Source organism: Rhodnius prolixus, unplaced genomic scaffold, assembly GCF_049639745.1.
Source record: "Rhodnius prolixus isolate KJV_2025 unplaced genomic scaffold, Rpr scaffold_8, whole genome shotgun sequence".
Taxonomy (NCBI): domain Eukaryota; kingdom Metazoa; phylum Arthropoda; class Insecta; order Hemiptera; family Reduviidae; genus Rhodnius; species Rhodnius prolixus.
In genome coordinates, this window is record NW_027411593.1 from 30451149 (window position 1) to 30471194 (window position 20046).

General features: G+C 32.0%; 1 protein-coding gene across 7 annotated transcripts in view; it reads right to left on the reverse strand.

Annotated features, from left to right (window-relative positions):
• unc-13 overlaps positions 1 to 20046 on the reverse strand; it is a 626295-nt gene that overhangs the window by 109105 nt on the left and 497144 nt on the right. Inside the window, exon 1 of one of the 7 annotated variants that reach the window (XM_074122299.1) lies at positions 375 to 1114. The exons of the other annotated variants lie outside the window; for them this stretch is intronic. The gene's annotated coding sequence lies outside the window, so the exon portion shown is untranslated. Of the gene's footprint in view, positions 1 to 374; positions 1115 to 20046 lie in introns of those variants that run through there. 7 annotated transcript variants of the gene reach the window in all.

Consider the following 20046-nt stretch of genomic DNA (forward strand, 5'->3'; position numbering starts at 1 on the left):
CTACATTCTGCAAAAATGGCTTGACCACCTGAATCTAAACCCTTCATAGGGGTGTACACTTTGCCAAATTTCTTGACTCATGGGTGGTCAGTTAAAGGAAAATAATTTGTGAATGCCTTTCCCATCACTTAGCATGATCCAGTCTAATTTCAGATAGATTTCTTCCTATCTACATAGAGGCTACAAGGTAAGAGAAACATATACTATGTCTGCTCTGAAGGGTAATGCAATGTCAACATGTCAGAACTGACCATTTAAGAGAATGCACCAAAATTTACTAAGATTAAAAAAACTACACGCCTGAATTTCCATTTGCAATCAAAAAACTCCAGTTCTCATAATAAGATTGAATTGTTTAAGAAGTGTAGAATTACCTTGAAACTCTGTCCCATTTATAGACACATCTGAAAATAAATTTGTTCTATTGCAGTGGTTCTTAATCTTTTTGTAACTATGGCTCCTCTCTTTATATGATAATGATTTTCTGATAGTCTTTAAAAAATATTAACATTAGTTTCCGAACAATTCGACAGTGGTACATTAAGTAGCTAAATAAAACTTAAAAGGTGATTTGTAAAAAAAAAACAACCTCATCAGGGTTATTAGTCATAAAATAAACTGTGATTACCAGTACAGCCGAGAGATGTCACCACACGTTTGAGAGCATCTTTAACAATCAAGTGTAGGACAAGGATTACTGCTGTAATGATTCCAAAAGTAAACTAATTTTCTTTTTACTGCATTTATTAATCCATTAATTTACGAAATAAAATCAGTTACATTAAGAACGCGCTGATGCCTAAAACAAAATAGGCAGATAACTGTAAACAACTGAGTGGAACCTCTGTGATCCCATCATTTAGCTATGTTCCCCAAGGGGACTAAAGGGTCCTAGGTTAAGAACCACTGCTCTATTGCAAGAAACCTGTGAATATAATGATCATTAGTACTGAAAACTGTTTTAGTAAAAGTAGTAAAACATTATTATTTTAATTTTCAAAAACCTGGTTCTACAAAATTTCATTTCATGTTTTACAGAATCTACTAAGTTGCATTTTTAAAAGCAAATGACATGCTTTCTTAAAGCAAAGTTGATATTATAAATAATACAAATAAAATTAAAAAAAAAAAGTAATTAACAATAAACTTTAGTAAAGGTGACAACAAAAATAATAATAATAAAAATACATAAATAAAAAGAAAATATGGAATATCAGGGAAGTAGATATAATTTATTACAGGGAGTTAAGGTGAATATATTGTTGTGCTGAGAGTTTAATAGCTGCGCTCCTAATTACTGAGGTTTGCTTGCCATCCTTCTTTATAAGACTACACTGACATCAAGTATTCTCACAAACATAAATTATAATTTCATTATTTCTAACTAGAATTTTATGAGTTTCGCTTCATTTAATTTTATAGTAATGCAGTAAATTACATTGTTTTGTACGTTCCACTTGTGCGTGAATAGAATATCTAAAAAAAGAAGTAAGCTACACTAAACAATGCTAATCAGTCTTGAAACCGCTGTCGTTGAGATATTAAAGTTTACAGATGAAATCCCTCAATCAGAAGTGACACAATAAATTTTTATACTGAATATATTTTTCTTCCTTCTGGGAGTCTCTGCTGGAATACCAGACACATCTCTCCACGTAGCCCAGGATAGGATGGTTAGACTTTTCTGGTCTTCTGGAAATTCAGGAATGGAAAAAGCTGCTGAACTAGAGGGTCTCCTCTCTCACATAAATTTGTGTACTCGAAGCTGCCCAGGCAAACTTGAAACGATACGGTAATAGCATTGTTAAAAAGTTGAAGCTGCGGAAATGTTGAGAAGTTTCGGACAGAGATGAAAGACAGATGGAAGGAAATCTGGACCCAATAACGTGCCTATTGAATCTAGGAAAGAAGTGTTTAAACCTATTGATGGCGGTGAAGACTGGTCATCTGAATAGCATTGAAAGGGAATTAAAAACGCCACCTGAAAGAGAATGGGTACGAGAGACGGTGTATTGTTATTTGGTACTACTAAAGCAATGTAGTTCCTCATTTCCTAAAGACCAGAATAGGATATTTGGTACAGGCTAGTTTTTAAGAAAGGGCAGTTATAGATCAATGATATTTTCAGGTATTGAGATTGACACTAGTGACCAGGGAACTTGAAAGTTATAAACATAAATTTTATATGAACATATTTTAATTATGATTGGGATAAGAGTTCAGGTCCCTCGCGCTTTTAACGCCTTAGTAATAATAATCAACCTCTTATACTGCGATTACGTACATAAGGTTTATCATTTTTTAAAACCAAAAAGTGTATTTTTAGAGGTTCACAGAAAGGTTCAGTCACTGGCATTCCTTTTAAATGCTAGATCAGAGTAATGTACGGTTCAGTAAACTACGAAGGATAAGGCATATTGAAAGCTTGGTTATGATTCCAAATTAAAAGAGAATCGAATTAATCGAAATGTACGACTTTACGGAATACATTTTTGAACTTATTTATTTTGACACTAAATTCAACTACATTTATTAAAATCGGAGTTAACTGATTTTATAATACACAAATATACTTTCTCAAAACCTTTTTGCGGAACCTACGGTTCAATAAGGAGTTTTATTGATTTGAACGAAATTCGTCAAAAGGAAATGATTGTGTTTCTATTTTATTGGGGCGGAAAAGCATGTAAAATATATTAGGAAAAAACCCTATTGAATCTACTAACAGCAATATTCATTGCAGCAATAAAGTGAACATTTAATCTGCTTCAGAAATGGTTTAAATTAAAAAGCGTAAAGTAATTATTTCAAAACTAATTCAGCTATTATGCAATACTTATATGAATTTAGGAAGCCATACAGCAGTGCGCTAATTCAAATCGAGAATTAGCTTGGTCAATACTTCGGCGAGAATCCAATAAATAGTTTTTTATCAACTTTGATAAAACAAATTTGCAATACTTTCCGTTAGTAGGTGAAACAGTAGGACAGCACTTTTAATGTTACGAAAGGGAACCCTAACCCAATATCTTCCTAATTTTATCAAAAAAGGAATAAGATATACAGAGTTATTAGTAATAAATGTTTAAGAAGGGGAACCATACATATATTGGGCTAACTCCTCTATCGTAGGACGTACAGCATCGGGACCCCTAAACAGAACAACTACATGAATTCCGAATTGAATGACATCTCATTCATAGAAATCGGTTTACGCGTTTATAGACGCAACGTTGTTTACAAAAAAAGGTACCAAGAACAATTTTTAAAACTTTTTGCTCATTTTTGGCAACTTTTTTCTCAAAATCTATTAAATCTAAGTTGTTGCAAAAAAAAAAACTCTTGTAAACGTGGATTTGCCCTATATTTTAAAGAAAATTTGAGAATTTTATCTTTTATAGAAAGAAATAAATTGTAAAAGTTGGATGTTTTTCACTGTTACACTTTTTCGTGCAGTTTTTTGACGATCAAACCTTATACCCCACCTGACAGTTTTAATTTCTATTACTGCAACCTTGAGAAAAAGAAAAAGATCATCATATAAATTTATTTCGCAGAAAATGGTGCCCTAAACCTCAGAATAGAGTATACTAATGGATTGATTCTATTTAAATATGCAGATTACAACGTTATCTCGGAGCTACTATGTTCATGTGGTTCAGAGGAAATTATTCATTTCAATTAATTACTTAAATTAAATTCATCATCTGTGAAAGCTAATGAAACCGTGATTTCTTTTTCTTTTTTAACCTACCTAGAACAGGTAATATAAAATGTTAGCATAATAATGTAAAAATCAAATTGGAAAATAATGTAACATATTTAGGAGACACAATTTTCTCATCACGAAAATTTAGGGAAAGCAGCATATTATTTTTAACAAGCGTTAGGAATTTTTCCGTGGCCCAGTTATTTAGAAGACAATTTAAGTATCAACAAGTAGAAATATTCGTTTGATTAATTATTTCAAAGTACCTTCTCTAGAAATTTGGGATAAGCTTGATTGTGACATACGTTGCATTAGTTGATATCGTGTAAATTTTATGTAAACTAAGAATAAGCATCGTCGACTACTCGAAAATATTTGTTGCTGCTAACAGCTTACTTGTTGCTGTCAACGGTCCCACATGGTCGATATGGTATGTTTGCAGACGATTATTACCCATAGGGATGGAATCAAAAAAACGTTCCTTTTTTTCCCTTTTTTGTTTTCAGTTAATGCACATCTTATGCAGCAACATCTGCACTCTTCTACATTAAGATTTGGTACATATATAATACTCTTCCGTATTCGCTCGATCATCTTCTTAACGTCAAAATGGCCATTCTCATGAGCATTTTTTATTATCTCTCTCTCTGGTATCATCAGATTCCTTTTTCCTTGTTCCTTGACGATGATGCATCAAATCTCTGCTGCACTTCTGCACCACTACTCAATTGCGAATTCAAAACTAAATTTAATCGAAGATAAAGGTGTTGCAGCAAAAGTAATTAGTATCTATAAAATTATAATTTATGGAAACGTCCATATTTGTCGCAGGGCACTACTCTTCGCTCCAAAGTTGCATTTCTGGCTAACATTACCCTCAAATGCAAAATTTAAGTAATGTGTTTAGTGACAATATTACATTAAGTGTTTTGAATATTGAAATGACAAATAACAGAATGCTATTAAACGTTGATATAAATTTGATGATATAAAAATGCTTAAAAAAAGTATTCACTAAATTTACAAATCTTTTTTCGATTTTTATTTGATGTATTTATTTTAGATGGTTAAAAGGGTGAAGCACATGGTGGAATCGTTTAGACATTTCTCTATTTTTTTTTTTTTGTTGGGAGAATGGCCAAAAAGCTGTAGCTTTACAAGACTGGCAGACAACACTGCCCAGCTTATCGAAAGCCCTACTCACCCGTTTGCCAATTGAACAGCCATTTCAGACAGATCTCTAGGGAAATCACCACCCGGCTTGTCGACGGTGCAACTATTGGTCGAGAGAGAGAAGGTGTGGGTGTCTAGGTCTACTATAAAGTCAAGTGCGGGTAACTGGGAGATACCGAGGGCCTAACTGTTTAACAAGATTACCATCTCTTGCCCTGCTGTGGGCCCACCACGACGAGACTGTCTAACATTCTCTCCTTACCTACATCCTTGAGAGCTAACCACAATGACAAAAGTTTTTCATTTTTTTAGAAAATGCAATAAAAATAATTTACTGTAAATTGCTATTTGATGTTAACAGTTGATGATTATGTTTTTAAGAAAGTTTTTAAATTTGGCCGCGTAGTTTCTTACTTAGAAATAGTTATTTATTTAACAAGTGTGGAAAGTAGTACTTTTCCTCACGCGAGGCAGGGATTGCACGTACGAGCGAGCAAAGCGAGGCGAGTGCAAGTGCAAATTGCCGAGTGTGAGGAAAATACTTGACACTCGAGTTAAATATTATATTTTTTCTGCAACCATTAGATTTATTAACTAAAGAAATTAAAAATTTCATTTTTACAGTCTACAAAAAGTAATTTATTTATTATAAACATTTATTGTTATATTAATTATTTACATTACTTACGTATTTACATTACTTATTACATTTTCTGCTGTTTCTTTTATTGATGGAGGAGTGTTTTCTAAACAGGAATCACTAGAATCCAATTTAAATTTCTATAAGGTAACACTATAACCTTTTTAACTGTTATAATTAAAAATATCTAATTATTTATTAAAGTATTATTTTTATTTCTATATTCCTTCAATTTTTATTTTATTTTTTAATATTCGTTTTTTAATTATTTAGTTACGTTAAATAAGCTTATTAAAATTTTACAGAAAATATTTATTTTAATAACAAAACTTCTTATATCAAGGAAGCACAATAAAGTTTTTCCACTCACTAGTGAGGAAAGTGACACTAATGGGAATTTTTCCCCACTAGTATGGGAAGTTGGGCATTACACAGCTGATTTTAATTGAGTAATGAGAACTTCCCTACATGGTTGCAGAAAAAAGTAGTTCTTTCCTTTAGATAATGACAGTGCTTCAAAATAACTTTGACCTATTTCTTAATTTTTGTCAAACAAAATATAGGGTAATTAAAGCATAATTGTTCAATACTTTTAGACTTATATCCTTTTTTAAATTTAAGGCCCCTCAATGTCTAAAGTTTAGCGCCCAGAGCTTTCTTCTGTAAAAGAATAACTTAAAATTGTTAAAATGTACGTATTTTCCAATTATCCAATCTTATTTTTCTGGACGCTTTTTTTTTTAGAATCGTCTGCGGTAAATCCTATTCTCCTTCTTTTGCAATTCGTGCAGGTGTTCCCCAGGACAGTGTCCTTGGGCGTGTACTCGACACTATAATACACCGCTGATAACCTTTACCAATCCTCATACTACTCTTTTTACTTATGCCGATCACACGGCAATCCTATCCCCTCACAAAGAACCGGTTCTTGTCAATCGCTCCCTTCAATCCTTTGAACCTTGTCTAAAAAAATATAGAATTAAAATAAATTAAGACTATAACGGAAAGAACTAAACAGTCAATTCAAAAATCTCTCTAGACATCTAGACAAACGATCTAAACTTTCATTAAACAAAAAACGACTTATCTACACAATGATACTGAAACCTGCCTGGACTTCCTGGAATGGAACTTTGGGGCTCAGCCAATGCTTCCAATATCTATAGAATCCAATCCTTCCAACCAAAAACACTCCGTCAAATCGCTAATGCCTTTATTTTTAATACTAACTTGAACCGAGATCTCCTTGTTCCACATATTACTGAAGCTTCCAAAATCCCTTTTATGCTAAAGTTCAATAACTCAATTTCCTCACATCCTTAACCCTTAAGTTTCCCTACTTGCTTTATTAACAGGAAATCCTCCAAGTCTGTTGAAGCGCCAATGGCTACACGATCTTCTTTGGGAGTTTCAACCATTGGGTAAATTCTCCCATCACGCTACTTATGTATTTATTTATATAAATCGTATTATATAAGCCTTACTTGTTGTAGAAATGTATTGCAGTTGCGAATATAAATAATCAAGTTAAAAAAAGTACGAAAAGTAAAAACAAATCAATACGAACATTCAAGCTTTGAACCTACTGCAATTTTTAAGGTTTTAATTAACAAAATTAGTTTTAGTTTATGTATTTAAAATTTTATTTTACTAAATTATACTAAATTCTTCACTGAAACAAAGTAATAACACAGTATTTAATTTATATTTTTTTACAATTAACAAGGATTGGGGGATTACTGTGATTTGGAATAGCAAGACTATTGATATTTCCCGTCTGGTTATACTTTCGTTTCAAATGTGGCTTTATAGATTTTCTGTCAAGATGTGGCTGTAAGCTAGCCCACATCATACTCGCACGCACGAACCACACGTATACTTTGGGCAGACTGAACACGCTTAAGGTAAAGAACACGCGACAACTTTAGCCACGTATGTATGTAAGCACACTTTATTAAAAAAAAATACCACATTTACTTTGCAAATTATATGCACCTTTCTAATAACATTATGTGATGTTATGTTAAAGACGTGCACAAAACTGCACTCTATCCCTGTATTTAATTATTAATATTCATACTTTATGTTAATGAAAGTTAATAAAGAAAAGCAAACCATTTTCCCCACGTAGAATGTTCAACCTAAAGGAAAATGAAACTAAAAAGCAAAGATTGAGCGTGTTAACCCTTCTTCTACCCCATTTTGCCCTGAATGTTTATGGAAGTTTGCAGCTTACCACGGACCTTCGTCCAACTTCAAGATTAAATATTACGATAATATAGTATCAAATTTTATAATCTTGATTTATATCCTTTGCAGGCTATTTTCCTCTGGTTTATGTTAAAGTTTCGAACAGACCATAAAACTGTGCAACGTAAAATGAAAAGCTGGGCTTCCATTAATACTCTTAAAAAATTATTATAAACTTTCTTTCCGGCTTATGAAAGAGAAAAAGCGATATTTTTAGAATATACGGCCTCAATTCGACTATAATTATTATTCATAGGTTTTTTTTACTCAAATATACTTAAAGGCTCAAAATAATTACCAGGCTAACTAGAACACAGGCTCCCTCAATAATGTAGACAACTTAATTTTAAGCCTTGAGGAACTAATATCTATTTCCCAACTTCGGAAGTCATCTTCGATAAACCTCGTTCCGCTTGGGCTCGACTTACCATAGAAATTTTTTTTTTAGTAAGCTTTCTTCGGGCCTTTGCCCTACGTGAAGCTGGTATCTGCATCTACCTTTCTTTATAAGAAATACTACGCATTTTTATAATGAAAAACTAACTGGGTAAAGTATAGTGTATAACAGCACGAAATTTCATACTAATGTGTAGCTTATTCACAGAGGAAGATACAGCAGACGCAATATTAGTGCAAGTTATGACCCAAATAATGTTCAACTATTAATATCTTTTCAATTTATGGATCTTTACACAAAAAACTATAGCTTATAGCTGAGAAAAGTATATTGTATAATAGAACAAAATTTCATAGTAATAAGTTCATTACAAAGGGAGTTGTGGAGGGCGCAATTTTAGAGCATGTTATGACCCAAAAAAAATTTCAACTCTCTATATCTTCCCAATTTATGATTCTGTACACATAAAACTAAAGCCTATAACTGAGTAATTTATAGTGTAGTGATGGCGAACCTTTTTGAGCTCGGCGTGTCAAAATTTTGATAAACCATAACTTAACTCTATTACAGTGTCACATATAGAAATATTCATTATGTTTTGATATTTGCAACCATTTTATAATAGAAAATAAGATTGATTAAATGACCCACTTCATGATCATTGATCTGAAGAAAGTTAGCAAGATCCTTATTCTCAATAAATACTGTATTTTCTTTTTAAGCCCTCCAGAAATCGCTGTGGTATTTTAAATTATATATGTAAAATAATTTTGAATAATGAATATCTGGGAAACGAAATCATGCTCAGTGAGCCTAGCAAAAGACACCATTGCAGAATTAATGTTGCTGGTCTCAGCTAAAATTCTTTTTCTTGAAAAGCAGTCGATATGGACCAACTACCTACCAAGCTGTGACTTTCACCACGAAGCAACCATAATAAGGGACCCTATAAAAGCAAATTAAGTTTACTGATTCGGGTTTATCCTTCTTTTATTCACGCATTTGTCCAGAATGGGTCATCTGGTGTTACAAATGGAGAAGGTCAGCTAGTTAAATAAAGTTTTATTGGAAAGGATAGTCCGGGTATAGATTGTGGGATTGCTTTAGACTGTGTTCGGGTTGATAGATAGAATGAAATGGCAATACCCAGTTCTTGGCAGTAACAATGAATCAAAAACACTGGCGAAGAAGCATGAACGAGGTCAAGAGACCCACAATTGGGCTGGAGAGCCAATTAATGAATGATAAAAGAGCGGCACCCACATGGAATGATAAACAGTGCTTGCTGGAGAAAAAAAAACAAACGACAGACGATCAACATTAGATCTAGATAATGTCAGATTCACTTAGAGACACTCAACTCTGGTGGACTTTAAGCTTTTAACTTGGGAGTTGATTTAATCAAGGCCAACATTTACGACCAAATCATACTTTTCCATTAGTAAATGGTCAGAGTTCTTTATGCTTATTAAAATGCAAATTAGAAGCCGTCAAACCCAATCATAATCTAATCTATTTGTACCTTTTCATTCACAATAATTCTTAAGCCCATCAATTCAGTTAATCTTTGCAGATGTTTCTCTCGCAGGTATTACAGGGTGTAGAAGTGATAGTGCCATGATAAAACACTCAGCAATCGCTTGAAAATAGTCCTTAAAGAATAAAATAATAAAAAAAAATCTAATATAACAGGTAGAATTACCGTTACTTTTCTACTTGCAAAAAAGGCAATAAATAGAATTTCAAATCATGTTCCACGATCGCTTAATTTCGAAAATTTGAAGTCGCGATACTTTTTGTAGAGCAAGAGAAGATGTAGTACAAATAATCAAGAACAATAAAACAACAAATTATTTAAAATATTAGGTGAATTAACCGGAACTGACCATTACAGAAAAAAAGTACGAATCAATCCATCCTACGCTCTGCAATAGTAAAAAAAAATAATCTATATATCGATTAATTATATTTACCTTAATGGTCGATCTAATTGAACTGTTATATTTACTCAAGTCTTTCATAAAATGTGAACCGTTAATTTTATATGAAGCAAAGTAAACACATATAGTATTTATATTCTAATCGATAGTGTTTTATAAAATCATGTTTTTTTTTTGTAACAATATTTCCTTGGCTTGCAATAATAATTGCTATAAACAAAGCGATTAATAAAGGCGTAATTAGATGTGATAGACTGGGCTGGGTATAATTACTTATATAAGGTATAATTATAGGATTTCCATGTAGATAAGGTTGTAATGATAACAACTCTGTAAATTAATGGAGTCCAGACTAAGTTTTCAAGAGAAGGAATGGGTTATATTTTAAGTTTGTACTTTCTTAAGTTATTTAAAGTTCTAGTCAATGGTTTTATTGACTAAGACTTAATTTGATGGCATTCTGCTCTGTAAATAGATAAATTTAAGTAAGAACTAAGTACTAACTATTACTTCTAGAGTACCTAACATCCAAATACCGATCAGGCGGATAACTAATCTAATTTACTCATTTATTTATTAAATAAAATAAAATCCAAGTTCAGGACCAGGAATGGAACCCATGACCCTAATACATATTAGCTTTGCTTACGTTGCGTGAAACCGCTCGGCCACCATAGAGTTTTATAAAAAGCAGTGCATACGTTCACAAATAGAGTGTAATTTGAACATTTTGCCAGGGTATACACCAGTACCAAGAAAATGGCAAAAAAAAAAAAAGTTGCAAGAGCCAGAATGCTACCTTTACACTATTAACTCAACCTTTACATTGTAAACTCAACCTAACATGTACACAATAAACTCAACCTATACACAATAAACTATACCTTTACACAATAAACTCTACCTTTACACTATAAACTCAACCTTTACATTGTAAACTCAACCTAACATGTACACAATAAACTCAACCTATACACAATAAACTATACCTTTACACAATAAACTCTACCTTTACACTATAAACTCTACCTTTACACAATAAACTCTACCTTTACACTATAAACTCTAACACCATACATAACATTTTCCAGTTTAAATTGATATTAAATCTAATTCGTTTGTTTTTACTCATTACATTAATTCAAATTTACAAGCTCGATTAAACTAATAATTTATATTAAAGTTATTTTTTTTTATAATAAAGCATTTCATTATCCCTTCACCAGCTTATCTACTACCTAACACGCATTTTCCTCTCCTTGCGCTCTCTACGCTACCACACGACGCTACTCTAGAAACATTTTGCTATTTCTTGCGACAAAAAATACATTAATAGTCTGACTTCAATAAACAAATAATGTTTTCCGCGAAAAGATCATCATGCTGAGTCATTAATTAGCAAAATAAACTTGTGTGGGTTAAAAAATTGATCAGTTCCAGAGCATGGATTTCTATGTAGTTTTTTAAAGACTTGAAACCAACTCTCCTAAAAAAGGATATTGACGTACGTATATCTTTAAGAGATATCTTTAACCACAAGTGGTACAGACAAGACAGGTTTAGTAAAATATAAGGAACGTAGCTACCACAATGGGCTTAATTACTGAGAATGGAGAAGGACAAAGCTCTATTCCATCCAAAACCCCAATGGGACAATTCAACTTACCTTGAGAGTGTTAAAGTGTTTGTCTTTGTTGTGAAGTGCGTATAAATTTGTGTGTTAATAAGCAATGATTAGCAAGTGCTAGGCCCAATTGAGGTGTTGTTCGTGATGTTAGGTAGGATACCATAAGGACCGTCAAAATCTCTTGTAGAAGTGGCAAACGTTCTTTCACAATGGAGACACAAAAGTGTCGTACTTGTTTGTACGCACTAGCGTTACCACCAGCAAATTGAAGAATATCGATATACATTCTATGCTTTAAAATTATTTTCACTAGTCATAGATGATTTAGGAACAAATAAACGGATTGATCATCCCCCGCCAAAGCTCTCGAAAGTAAGGGAGAAAAGCTCTTGTCTTATTTTTAAACAAAAAATAAGAAATATGTATTAATAAAATTTCAACTGGTAATAAAAGTTGTTTCATTAAAGTAATATTGAAATGAATTTTCCGTTATTGTGTTTCATTACTTTTTCTTATTTTTATTATCGATCTATGTAATGAATAATATAAGAGTAAACAGGAGGACCATTTTATTTCCCAAGGGGATTTCCAGCAGCAGACTTCGTTTGTTAAAGTTGCACTCTTTCTAAAAGTAAATATGTAAATAAGTCGTGTCACTATTTCTGGAGTTACTCTCTTTATTTTGCCTCTTCTATTAAATATTCTCTATATTTTATATACTGTATTAAAGATAATTGAAATAAAAATATTCTCTTCAGCGTCTTATATTCTTCATTTAATAAAACAAAGTAGTATTATACCAGAAGCTGTAGAATTTCATCGCGGCAAATATATATGAGAATTTCTTATTATTAGCAACCTTATGCACTGCAGTTATTCATATAATATTCTTTTTGAGATATAAATATAAAACGATTACACTGTTCTGCATCAATTTATTACATTTTACGACATCCATATTTTCTGCAGTTAACGGTTATTTCTTTTTAAAAAAAAGAAGAGTAAAATAAACATTTTTATATATTCGAATTCGTTTTGATAAGCGAATGCAGCATTTTGAGCCAAAAACACCGCGTGACATTTTCAGTAGAAAATATGAACCCAAAGTTTGGAATATGTTTTGAAATAGAATAATTTCAAACACTGATATTTGATTATTTCGCTCTTTGCGTTGTGCGAATCGTTCTGTTTAGATAGAGAGCAATAAAATTTCTAAAACCGTCCTATCAAACTGAAATTTGGATCTGGACAAAGGAAATAGGCTAAAAATCAAGAAAGAAAGATGTGCTTGTTCTACTACGTATTGAGCGCTAAGTTCTGCTTTGATTTTTGACAGAATATGCGAGTTTAAAGTTTACAAAAGAATGACCTATACTTTGAACGACAATTAATGAAATTAGCAAGTTGGTTACTCCGACATTGTGGTGAAAAAACTTTTTCTTTTACACCCGAAACTAAAACAACAATGCTTAACTGGTAGACATCAGCTGTGTACAAGTACCAACAACTGCCTTTCCCTCTGATGGGCATTTAGGGAGAGAACACACTTTTCTCTCAACTATTCAAAGTAACGTGGTTGATTTTTGTTTATTTGTAAATCTGGGAAATCTGGCACAAACTCTTCGTTTAAAAAACAAATAGTATGACGACGAATTTGTTTTTTCAATCTCTTAAAATTCTAGGTTACATTGCTTTACTAACTGCTTATATGTTGGGTCAAACAATAATAGACACTTTGGTTTTGTATTTTGTTTTTATTTATCAGAGAAATAGTCTTTGGAAAGCTACGACCTAACAATACTTTTAAAGTGCTTGTTATTTTTAAAATGATTTAAACAGGAATTTATAACTTCTATTTTAGTAAAATCAAATTGGCGTAAACTTAACCTGAACAAAGCCAAAACCGAGAAGAAATGTAAGTTGATTATGTGCGTGTATATTTCAATTTGGGAATTCGGTCGGAATTAAAGATTAGAACAAGTTCTCAAGCTAGGAGTGCTTACTGTCCAATGAAAAGAGAGCACATTGCCCCGAGGCCGGCAGTGCGCTGAAAAAAAAGCTTCGGGCGCCAATAACCTAAATACTAAATCAAGTTCAGATAAGTTGATGGCATAAATTTACTTATATTCAAAAAAATGGAATCATTGAATTAATTCACATTGAATTCCAATGTATGCAAATTATTGTTAAGAAATATACAAAGTTTATTGAATATGTAAATCCACTTTATCATTGAATCGCTTCTTTATTATCTTTCTTTTCAATAAAAGTGAGACAGATCATTCCTACAAGCTGAAATCAAGTAATATCTAATTAAGGAAGTAAAAGTTTGCAAGATAGCTTGTAGAATAATTCAACAGCTTAATGCGGGTATACTATACAAAGTATATCTGCAGGCATGGCATAAATTGTGATGTAATCAGTCCTACAAGCTACAAGTGAAAATCAGCCTACAACGTACAATCTGAAAATTGTATGAATTCCTCGAGAAATACGGAATAACAGCATTTTCAGTTAGAAAAACTGACTACAGCTAAGATGGTTTCTTACTTTGTAGTAATTCCATTTGAGATTAAAGAACACCTAAAGTTATAACATTTGTCAAAATTAGACATCTTTCATTACACTACAGTTTTTTTTTATTAATTTTCAAACTATTTTTCTAATTACATTTGTTGATTAATCCATCTTTGCAATGGTTTCTGATCTTCATGGATTGCTGATCTTTGCAATGGCTTCTCTCAAATATATTTTTTTTCGATATCAAGCGAAATCATTCCGAGTAGTTAGAGATTGTGGATCGAAGCAAAGCTTAACTTGCATTATGAGTGATACTGGACCAAATAAATGGTCTTTATCTTAGTTGTTATTTAATGTGTTAGTATGAGAAAGGGAAGTATGTTATCAATCGATCAAGTGATTGCCAATTAGTCTTCCAAAATAGGCATTATTACAATTGCAATATGACCCACTACTTTAGACTGTTTGTAACGAACAATTTCGGCTAGCAATCAGGATGTTTTTCTGGCCCAAACATATTCAATTATTAACGATTTGAAGAGTGCCTTGGATTCGTAGATAGAGTCAAAGTTTAAAATTGATAAGTTATCTGTGAAAAAAAAGAAATATTTAACATGTGAAACATATAGGATAGCGAAGTGTTTAGCTTTACGATAATAAAATAGGGACCCGAATATTCTCCTGGAATGTTATGTTCAACCAAAACAATGCAAAGAGAAAAGGCAACAGCCCAATACAGTAATCTTAAATTTATCTTGTAACAAAAGTGTTAAAAAGATACATTACACTTATTAGAAAATTATAAAAATATTATTAGACAAACCTACAGCGAATAAGAAATGAACAACACTTGACCTTTTATCCCAACACCTCTTAAAACTGAGAAGCACGCACCTTAGTATTGCTTTCATTCTATGAAAAGAACTGATACTGAAAATCATATTAATAGGAAATCTAATCTGGGTTTTGTACTGTGAGATACTATTCAGTTACTGTTCACAGTACACAGTCACGTCGTGAAATTATCTAATTAATTTCTGCGAATTACTGTGTATTAAAGAATTAAAAATTTTAACTATAACACTGACATTTTATTCAAGAAACATTAAGAAGAACAACACTAGTTTATAGTTTGGCGGAGCAACAAAGAACTATAAAGGTTACTACTCACAACTATTTGTTACTATTACATAAAGCAAACTAAAATGCCATTGCAGTATTTTTGCATCTATTCTTAGAGATGAATCGAACGAAAAAAAATTAAACTTTCAAGGCTTTAAAATAATCACATAAGCTCATCCCAAAAACTGTTTTAAGGAGTATTTTCTTTGAGATATATTTCAAATAAAAGGATACGAAGTTGAGAAAAACTCGTTGGAACTGTTCTCACGGAAACACCAAAATAAGAAAGGAATTCTGATTAGCTGAGAAGCTTATCACCAGATAACGCCGAGTCAAAGGAACTTACCACGATCTTCTGTTTTAGAGTTGTGCTCTACACTCAGTACAATCCGTAAAAATTACTTTTTTCGGACTTAAGGGAGTCTAAAGTAAAAGTTATAAACTTTCATAATATTACCGTTGTAAACTAAATTTATTAAAATTTGACAATCGCTACTTTACAAATTTTATCTTACATTTCTAATTCTTCAAGTAATTTTATACCCATCAGTTTCCAAAATACTAATTTTTCTTCTATTCGCAAGGTTCGCTGCCTTGCATTGTTAGTTAAGGAACATCTTTTATGGGTTCTCTTTTCTAATTAAATTTACTAAATGAAGTATTAAAAAGCTAATTATCAAATGCTTGTATGAATTTCATGAACTAGGCAAACAGGAGATGATAAATTAGTTTATAGGTAATGTTAGTCCATTAAAAGTATTTCTACAGTGTTATGGATATGCCAAGTAATACGAACAAGCCTTTAGGTGATTAGATTTCCCGTAAAGACTCCGTTCAATCACTCTTATGTCCATTAATCAATATACTTGTTCAATAGAAACTGCTGAAGTCTCTTCCACTGATACATATCTCATTTATATTTGAGGATATAGTGTTTTTAAAATCAATAACAAGCTTAACTTACATCAATTTTTCATTATTCAGTTAATATTTTCAGTTTTATTTATCTGATTAGCACATATTTTATTAATTACCAAGAAATATATGGTCAAGTCGTTAAAACTAGCATGTACAGTAGTGTAAAATGTAAATATAAACCTGCAAATAATTGCAGCATTAATAAAACTGAATTGAGTTAATTGCAAATATACTGCCAGATGTTACTGCATAAGTGCATATAAACTAAATAACAGATTACCATGCGATGACGTGAGAAATACGAGTATTAGTCAAAAAACCACTCTTCTCCCTTAAAAGAGTTTCAACAAGCGATAACTCAACGGTTGACCCAGAATCGTCTCATTTTATTAAAACAGAATTTGATTAATGCAGTAAAAGGTCCTTCCTTTTTAAGTAAGTATTTGCTTTCAGCAGGAAACTCTGTTCAAGGAAGAATGATAGCTGTTCTTTTGTCGTCGATAATGGGAAATCTAACCAAGCTTTGGTTTCTATTAGCGACAAATAAAGTTGTGCAAACAGATCAGTTTCATTATGTAACAATTATGTAATGTACTCCATTCAATGTTCTTAAACTTTCTCTGGATAATGATCGGGTTTTCGTCCTCAAAATCGAGAAATGCCTTCTCCAGATGTAGCCAGGAAAATATGGAATCGTTGGAGAGAGGATTGGGAAAGAACGTAGGCAACAGGATCAATACTGAGACTACATATATATATAAAATCTTTGCATGACCCTACCTCGTATCTGAATTAATAATGCTGATTATACTCAGAAAAGGTAAAGTCACCCAATCTGAACCGATCCGTTGTTCCCAAATTTATTTTAAAAAATCCTGAATAGCTGACTAATGAGTCTGCAATGTACTGTCAAAACTTATATAAGTGGTCGATTCTTTCAATCTCATTCACAAAATTTCATTTCAAAGGATTTTAACAAACTTTATTGATTGCCATAATTTGTAAAATATTGAAAGAGGAGTAAAACCTGTATTATGGCGAGACTGAGAAAATCAAATTCTAACAACACAATCATGCAATTCTCATAACCTACTAAAGTGAAATCACAGGCGAAACACAATCAAAATGTCATCAAACAGAATCATTTCCAAATCGTACTCATTGCAGAGTAGTTTACATCATTCCAAGAACTAGCAATGCCACTTAAAGGAACCTCAATAGTTTTTAATTTGACCTCTTAACAGTCAAATTTAAACCAATGCCACAATAATTGATATTTTCAATAAACCATTACCTCTAAAAAAATGTATTCAGAAATTTTTAAGGGGCATAGTAGAGACTATCATTTAAGAATAAAATACAGTTGCAAACACAGGCCAGTAATGACTTAAAAAAAAAATAGGACTGCCGGGTGTACTGGAACAGGTTTCAGAGACCCGGGGTACAAAGAAATTGGAACTGTATCTGGTTAAACCCAGATCTCTTCTTTAGGAATTCTGGTTTATTGTGCATAGAACATGAAAAACAGTCTTTCTCTATTTTCAGCACGGAAATATTCATTATCGTTCTCATTGTTAATCTAAATCTTTATCAAGACTTTCTTGGAACCCGCACACAAGACTTAAAAGAACAGAACTGAACAGACGCTATCGACTACTTAAAAGACTCTTAGACGATAGATCAAAACTCTCTCTGGATTTATACTTCTATTTTGAAAACCCATCTGGGGGTATGGATTAGAGCTGTGGGGTTCAACCAAACGCTCCAATCTCCAAAGGATTCAATCGCTACAATCTAAAATACTTCGAACTATTCTAAACGCTCCATTTTATGTCTCCAACCTGGACTATACACACTGACCTTAACATTCCTTTTATCACCGAAGTTGCTAAAACACGATACAGAAAACTCCACTTCAGCCTGCAAACTCCTGTAGCTCAAAATCTTTCTTCTAGAACTCTTCCTGACAACCCGGACAAGACGTTTTAAAAGACAGTGAGTGGCCTTGTGATCTCCTCTCAAGTGAAGAGAGTGACTAACCATATAATGTTTTGGAGTGTTACCACTGGGTAACTTCTCCACTCATTTACTTGTACTGTTCACTGTTATCATTGTTACTAATAGCGCTAAAGCGCTGATTGTAGCACAATAAACGCAAAAAAAAAATTATCAATATTATTCTAAATATTTATCATTATCATGATTACTCTAAAACACCTCTATTTTGAATTTTCTAAGTTTTCGAAGTCCTTTTTCAAAGAAGGTTTTCTTTTCCGCGACATCTTCTCATTCAACATAGCTTTTTTTAAAAATGCTTTCTCTTTATAGCTTTTATTGTTCTTCAGTAAACGTTACATCTCTATTTATTCCTTTCAACCTGGGTCTTGTCTTTTTTTCTTTTTGGCGGTTTGGCCAAGACTCGACTCCTTAGATACAAAATATTCTCTCCACGAAATCTTTAAGTTTAATTAGAGGATTATCTTTGTTGTCCCATGTCCTAGGTGTGCCAAACTACGTAGGTTGGGTTGTTATTAACTTAAACTTTAAAAATTTTACTTTTTATTTTCTCTATCATGTATAAAAATCTTCGTATCTGCGAATATTATGATTAACCTCATTAGAAATAACCTCTTTGTATGTACCCAGTAGAAATAACCTCTTTGTATGTACCCAGTAGAAATAACCTCTTTGTATGTACCCAGTAGAAATAACCTCTTTGTATGTACCCAGTAGAAATAACCTCTTTGTATGTACCCAGTAGAAATAACCTCTTTGTATGTACCCAGTAGAAATAACCTCTTTGTATGTACCCAGTAGAAAACTATATCTTTACTGGAAAAGCTTTGTAAGTTATTTTAAATATTTTTGCCCAAACAAAAAGATATTGATAAAATCCAGATTGAATAAAATAAAACTATTCTGATGATTAAATAGTTCAATTTCAAATAAAATACAATTAACACCATTTTACTTTGGGCAAATTCTTTGAAGTTAACGAGGCAGCAGGGGTTTTATTTTACTGACGTTTTTATTACAAAAGTTTAAACTTTATTTGATTCAGTTTTTACGCTTGGCTGAGTCTCTATAGTTTGAAGCGTTATATTTTTATTTTCAATACTTTGAACTAACTTATTTACTGATTTTTTTTTTTTAAATTGTGGAACTAATTAATATTTTGCTTATGTGAAAAAAATGGACAGAAATTCAATGTAATATCCGAGTAGTTATAATTTGTAAGCCCGAAAAGCAATAATTTACCAAGTAATTGAAGTTCTTTCAATAAACTCCATCGAAGCTAAGAATTGTAACCAATTGTTGAAAAATTGTAACCAAGTTTAACCGTACTTTTTTCGCCGTACGATTCAGATGTATATTCAGCTACAGGGTAATCCCCCCCATGTTCCCAGATAACCACATTATAGACCAATTCCATTTTAAACTTTCTCTCTAAAAGTTAAACGAATAACAGTTTGAACTTAGAAAAAGTTTACAAATGCAAAATGTTGCTTTATTTTGTTGTGTTAACTATTACATAAAATACAAAATAACTGATTTGGAAGTTTATTTAACGTAAACATTCAGTACATTCAACATTTACTTTTTCTATCAATAAATAAAACTAAATTTTCCAGCGAACATTCATTTAATAGTGTGAATGTAGGAACGATATAAAAAACGTAAAAGTGCTCAAACGAGATATTTAAAAAAAAACAATAAAATAAACAGTTATGGGACCACTGATGTACATAG